Source organism: the organism of the source record quoted next, unplaced genomic scaffold (assembly GCF_019419815.1).
Source record: "Pyrus x bretschneideri cultivar Hongxiangsu unplaced genomic scaffold, Pyrus_bretschneideri_v1 Contig40, whole genome shotgun sequence".
NCBI lineage: Eukaryota > Viridiplantae > Streptophyta > Magnoliopsida > Rosales > Rosaceae > Pyrus > Pyrus x bretschneideri.
The window spans coordinates 652,059-659,655 of record NW_025999724.1 but is presented as its reverse complement, the minus strand read 5'-3'; the positions used below and the strand labels follow the sequence as shown (position 1 = coordinate 659,655).

Here is a 7,597-nt window from a genome sequence, read left to right as displayed (position 1 = left end):
AATCTGCCAATAATTCCTCGCTTGCCATAGAATCCAATTACTAAGTCTTAGAGCCTTCATGAAAAAGGCGGTGGACAGAAATGGCCTTGTTGTACCTCACTCTCGTCTTCAATGGGCTAGGTTGGTGCGCAAAATAGAAAATGTGACTGGGCAAAAATAAAGCTTCACTAAAACTTTTATTTTTCGTAACTTAAAAACCTCTCACTATTAAACCCGTACAGTTTCCAAAATCATACCACATATAATTATGAAAACCAAATAACTGTATAAAACAATTATTTGAAGGATATGGTCAACCGAAATATCTCAACATATGCTATCTATGCTCATCAAAATATGCAAACACACAAGCCCATTTAGAAAGTAGCTACATGAACATGTTGAGTATAATAATCTACGCTCTAGTACTACATGCAAGTGAAGTTGGCGCTAAACATGTCACATACAAGTCCTAAAAGAAAAGTGCAACTAGTACATGCTAACACCTACAATGGATCCAATATGATATTAAAGGTGCAATATGAACATACATGAGAAATAGGTCCTGACCCGGACGAATACTATAATCACCAGTGTAAGCATGCATGATGAGTGGATAAATTATGTATGATCAAGCAGTCATAATTTTATAAATCTCAACAATATTATATTTCTAAATAAAAATGCGGAATGATACAAAACATTCGTTAAAGCGAATATGGAAACTATATATACATAAAATATACGTTTGAAAACCAACCCCATTCACTGATACATAGTTGGTTCGTAGTTGCCTTGCTTGCTTGGCCTGTAACATCCTTGGAATAAGTCTCTCCTACATGGGAACCCACTATACTAAACAATAAACTATGAGTAATGCTAGGAAGACTAAATTTGTAGATTAAAATTGCAAACTAAATGATGTTCACCAGTAAGACATGCGCACATTTATCAACGTTTAAGTAATAATCCAATCATTAACTCTCATGTCATTTAGTTTACAAAACTTAATCTATAAATTTAGTCTCCCCAATATTACTCATAAACTATCTAAGGCTCAAAATTACTGAGGAAAAGACTTGAAATTCCCTTTGTTTGCACAAAATAAGGGATGAAAGTACTTAAAACTGGACGAGCCGCCACGTGCGGGCCGGCCGACGAGCGCCTGCATGCCTTGACATGCTCTTGGGTTGAACATGTTGTCACCGTTGGCCGAAATCTAGATTCCAGTCACCAGACATAATATTTTGTCGGCATTAACGAATATTCAATAAAAGAATGTACCTGCCGTTACGTAATATGCTGACACCGTTAGAGAATATTCCATCACCGTGATTGAAGAAAACATGCTCGGAATTGATGTTAGAGTATCTATAAATTGAGCTAACCTCGAAACACTTCATAATTATAGAAGTACGTGCTTTCAGGAAGAAAACAAGAAAACACCCCCACAATCGTCTAACCAACCGTGTGCTGCTCGCAAATTTCAAATCACTGTAGAATTGTACAAGTTTTTTTTTAGGAAAAAAAATCCTAAACCCAGTTGTATAACCAACTGAGTATTGCTTGCTTACCTTTAAACACTTTCGAACTGTACAATTACTTATTTTTAGTAAGAAAAAACTTGCACAATTGTATAATCAACTGTGTGCTACTTACGAACTTCCAAACACTTTAGAACTGTACAAGTACTTGCTTTAAAACAAATCCGCATACTTATGTAAATAAACGTAATCGGAAAGCTTAAAGTTAAGCATGTATGTCAAAGACAATGTAGAAACCAAAGGATTCATAACTTCAACTAAAGAACACTAAGCGTCAACCAACACAAAAAAAAAAAAATTAAATAAATGAAATTAGAAACAATAACAAGGTAAAAATAGAAGCAGAAGCCCAAAGAACAAAAAGAAGAAGCGGAAGTCAATCTAAGCAAAAAAAACGAACCCACAATAAAAAATGAAAAATAAAGTTCAGTCTTAATATTTTGAATAACAGTGACACAAAATATCATGCAAAATATATTTGAATGAGTCATATATCCCTCTTGCCAAAAACAAAGGTGCGAGTTTAAGACTAAAGAAATTCAAGTAGTCTCATTGCATGATAGTCTTGTGATAAAGATTAAAATGTATTGTTTCTTCGACTCAAATTAAAGGTGTCATTGCTGAAATAATACATGTAAAGTTTTTGCAGTTTATGGGGTTAAATTCAAAAGAAAACGTTTTCTAGCCACATTGAAGAGAGTAGAAGACTTTTGCAGGGTGTGATGAGATTAAGTACTTCTCGTGTCTGCATACAGAGGGTTATGCGAAGTAAGTGTTTTTATTTGATTACGAATTACTTCAAGTGCTTTGTTATTAATGGGGCAAGACGCCAGGATAAGTACACTTCCATGAGGTAGGTGTTTACTTAAAGATCTCCATCACCCAAAAATTACAGATAAAACATTCATATTTAATGCCACTAAATCCTGCACCAGTTGCCAAAGCCATAAACTCTTCTCGGCTTCGCTCCTTTCCTCCCGGGTTTTGAGTCATCATAGCCACATCAATTTGGGAGGTGCTCTTCACGGCGGTGCTAGTCTCTGGCATCACTGGAAGAAGTGCTTCCACGATAATCACTTTTCCATCGTCTGGAATAGCATTGTAACAATTTTTCAACAGCTGTTGGCAATGTTGGTCACTCCAATCGTGAAGTATCCACTACAAATTTATCCACAGATACATTGTAACCATTGTTTGTATAGCCTCAAGCTGAAAAGGAAAAAAGACTAATGCTCTAGAAATAAGAAAGCTAATTACCTTCATAAAAATGGCATCCCCAGATGGAACACTGCTAAACATGTCTCCTCCAACGTGTTGCACCCCTGAAAAGATAAATTAACTCCTATGTTAAGCAGCATGGCTTGTGCATATATAAAACTAAGAAGGAAGATGATTTTCGCACGCCTTTTTTCTTCGTTTGTACACCCCTGTTTATTTGTCTCTTGATTCTCAAAGATTTGTTCAATCCAAAGTCTAAACTTAAGTGTGTAGGGAAAGGAAAATGGTCGATGTATGGAAATCACTTTCCAACTAAGTATTATGGATCAAATTAACTAAAGTGATCTTTACCAGGATATGAAGGGGCATGTTTTAAGACATGAGGCAAGTCGTAATTAATACCCTTAATATGAGGATATTTGGAAGTGATTAGACTAAGAGTCACTCCCAAACCACCACCAACATCAACAAGTTGGGTAAGTTTCTCAAAACCCTTGTAGAGAAGAAGTATCTTCTTCATGACAATAGTGGTGTGGTTAAACATTGCTGTGTTGAAAACTTGATTAAACCTGGGGTCTCAAGCCGGATACTCAAAAGCATGCGTGCCATGGACTCTGTTAAATGGAATTCCTCCTTCAACAACTGCATCGTTCAGTTGGGACCTATCAATGTCAACGTGTAGCACCCAAGTTAGAGTTAAAAAGTTAAATTACTATTAAGTAGGCTAATTAGAAAGGGAAAAAAAAAACTAGAGAGACACCAATTTTTTTCACCAATAAGTTTCTTATTTCTTGTGAATAAATAAGTTGTAAGTGATTCCAGAAATGAAACAAACGAAAAATTGCCAAATGAGTTTATACTACTCAATTTAACAAGAGTTGGATCATTAGCCGGCTAAAAATGAGTGATGGACTTGGAGAGAAGGCAAACACCCCTGGATAGCTAAGCTTGCCGGCATTATTTCCTGTACTTTTTTTGGCAGACACAATTTTTTATTATTATTACTTTATATTAAACAATTAGAACTTTTTGTTGATGAGCAAGATTGATATGAAAATTAATAAATGAATATCGAAATAGAAAATCTTTACATTTAACGAATATGGTACAACGGAGGGTTTATTCAATTTATTTTCTAATCCGTGCATAATAAGTAAAGTCATTTTGGTTTCTTTATCATATCGCTTTGCAAAAAATAGAGAAATGATTCACAGACTTTGGTACAATTGGAGTTTAGTTTGTGAACTAATTTTTTTTTAGTATTGTAACAAGTTCAAAGATTAATACTCACAAATATTTAATTTAAGGATCAAAGTTCTAATTAAACTAAAATTCATGATAATTGCTCTAATTCTCTGTATAATTTTACTAATTATGTGTATAAACAAAATATAGACGAATTAAAATAGAAGGGTTGAGACCATGATTAATTAGTAGGGGAAAAAGAGTAGAACTAAACAGACCAGCTGTCTAGGAAGACCTTGTCTTGAATCAATAGCATCATGGGACCTAAAGAAACACCATCTTCATTAGTCACAAAGTAGCGGGAAACAGGGCCAAGGCTGTAGAGCCTCCGAGAATCAGACCCATCTTCTTCATTAGCAACAACAGAGCAGCTGAGAATAGAGTGACTGGCTAGGAGCCTTAGAATACGATCCAACATCATTGGTGCCTCAGGATTTCTGGTGCCACTGCCTATATGGGCTGCAATCTCTGATGAAGAGAGCTTGGCACCAGGACCGGCTTTTGCTATGATGTCGAAAACGCCTAGCTCGATTGCTAATTGCATAGACATGGACAGCACAGAAGAAGACGCCAGCTGCATGGCATAGCAGAAGTTTTCCTCTTCTTTGGACTGTCTATATTTGTATTGTGATGCTTAGTGCCACTTGAATGTGTTACTTGTCTTCCATATATATATATATATATATATATATATATATATATAATACTTTCACTATAATATTAAAATTAATATGTTAAACTTACATTTCTTTTCATTTGTCTCCGTTTGAGTATTATTAAATCAAACCGCTGCCCACCCCGCATCTCCACGTGGAACATTTATAAACATGTCAACTCCTGCATGTTGCACGCCTGAAAAACAAATAAAAAACTACTGTTGTATTGCATGGCTTAAATATTACATATATAATTAGTAATTAAAACTTAATTAATTATCAGGATAAGAACGAGCAAGTTATAAGAGCACTTCCACCGGGGGTGGGACAGGCCGGCACATTGCCAAAAAAATGGCCCGACACCTAGGGAACTCTCTCCAGCCCAGCAGATTGCCTGGCACCCAGCCTAAGCTGGTCTCTAAGCCAGCCCAAAATTGACAGACCTTGGGATCGACCCATCTGATGCCATGCTGACGTCATTCACTTTTTTCTTTTTTTCCTTTTTTTTTGTGCCTGGAAATGATGGCCTGAGTTCGTCGGAAAATCTAAAAAAAATGCACCGACAGCATGTTTGCATCAATGCAAAGGTTTCCAACACGATTTATAAGTTAGAAACCATAAGAATAGGATTGAGAACTTACCTAGGTGAAATGCAAGAGATTTCACCGAGAATTGGACCTTGAACTCGTCGGAGTTTGTCCGTTTTCCTTTGTCGGAATCACATGCAGGGAATTAAGCCCTCAAATTAACCACAAAAATTGCAACATAACAAGATTTAAAGCCTCAAGAACACAATACAGTGATAGAAACATCACTTGGGTTAGAGATTGAGAGCTCAAGCTCTCGGCATCAATGGTAAGACCTCGCACCATGCATTGATGCCGCATGCAAGGCCATGGTTGGGTTCCTTGAGCTCCAGGGATTACAAAAATAATATGTTGTGTTTGATTTGTTAAAGGGTTTGAAGAGGAAGGAGAAGGAGAGCTCACGGGAGTGAGCTGGAAAAGAGAGAGAGAGAGGGAGAGAAAATAGATAGAGAGAGAGAGAGAGGATAGAGAGAACCGGTGGGAAAAAGGGAAAAGTGATGTGAATGTTCGATGGATTGGTAAGGAAATAGGTTTTTTAAAACCTATTAAAATCATTATTTTAAGGATCCAATTGGAGATGCATTTTATTTAATCATATTTTAATAAAATGGACTAGGCTTTTTCTTTTAGGGGTGGAGATGCATTTGGCCCATTGGTGTTCATTGGGATCTATCATTGTTCACTGAGTGGAAAAATGCGCTAGGTGCTAGCGCATTTTTGTTAGGGTGGGAACTACTCTAAACTTGAGGCAAGTTGTAATTGATTCCCTTAATAGATGAGGATATTTAGAAATTATGAGATCAACAGTGACACCCAAACCACGACTGACATCAACGAGTTGGTTAAGGTTCTCAAAACCTTACAAAAATGGAGAATTAATCCCTTTTTTTTTTTGGACGATGGGAATTTTTATAACAAAGTTCAGAAGGAAAAATTACAATGACTCTGCAAGTGAAAGCAAGAAATAAAACAGTCGAGGGTCCGTACAGATAGGACACCACATATATATGCAATACATGAGTAAAGGGTCTTATCTATACCTAAAGCAAAAATTAAATAGGAGCCCAAAAACTAAGGCCTAATTATAGAGGCCCAAAAGTGACCACACAAAAAAACCTAAAGTTCTTAAACAGAGCTTCACCAGCCGCATACTCGGCCGAATTAATGAAAGAAAATAATTCATCCTTTGGAAAACTTGATAGAAGTTCAAGTTTTTTTTAGCCAATATTAGAAATAGTCCAGTTTATTAAAATAAGTCTAATCCCTTAATTTCAAGATTATTTTTCAGTATCAACAGTTATCTTTAATTCAATTTCTTCCTAATTATCTCTATAATTATCTATTTTCTTTTTTTGTTGTTCTTCTTCCTGATCTAAACCTCATTTATAGATTTTATTTTTATTTTTTATAATCAACCAATATCACAAATTAATTGCATTTATCTACCTACATGACATTTTTTTTTAAAGTTAATTTTAGTTTTTTACCCCAAAGTTTCTTGATTTTCAACATTTGATACATCAAGTTTTTTTTCATCCCAGAGTAGTACTTGAAGTAATTTCGGGATAGTTTCATACATATGTTAGATTGCTATTAAATTATCCGTTAACTGGTGACGTGACGCCCACATAGACAATGACTAGGCGCCACATGCCAATATAGATCCCATGTGGATAAAACCCATCCTCTTCCACCTCACCCCCTCTGCATGATCCCAACATTCCCTCCTTAAAACAGTCACAATCTAAAACCCTATTAGACCGGTGAAGATGAACATGATCGTGGTGAGATCGATGGTCGCTACTTGGCTGTTAAACAGCACCGAGTTCCTCAACCACCGGAGTAGCGACGATTTTAGCAAATTTGTGGCTGGCTTTGAAGTTTCTAGGTTTTGTCTTCTCAAAACCAAAGTGTAAAGGTATGATCTTCAATCGAAGCTCAGTTAGCGACATGAACATTTTGTATCAGAGAAATTGGAAGTTTAGTTTGTTGATTCAGGGATATGTGGCTATGGATCTCCAGGGGGAAAAGGTAGGAGATGATCACATGGCGCCCAGTCATTGTCCACGTGAGCTTTACGTCACCAATTAACAACTGATTTAATAGCAATCTTATCGGATGTATGAAAGTGCCCCAAAATTATGACTTCAGGTACCACTCTAGGATTAAAAAAAACTTGATGTACCAAATGTTGAACACCGAGAAACTTCAGGGTAGTAAACTAAGATTAACCCTTTTTTTATTATCATCATGTATCACAGATTAATATGTCTTGCTTATTATGTTTTTGTACCTTTTGATTAGGTTTCATCTCGCTTATAGATATAACATACATTCATATGATGCCTTTAAAGATCCACAATGCCAT

General features: G+C 36.0%; 1 pseudogene; it reads right to left on the bottom strand.

Moving 5' to 3' along the window:
- Positions 1-2,384: 2,384 nt before the first annotated feature.
- On the bottom strand, positions 2,385-7,597 carry LOC125469182 (annotated as a pseudogene).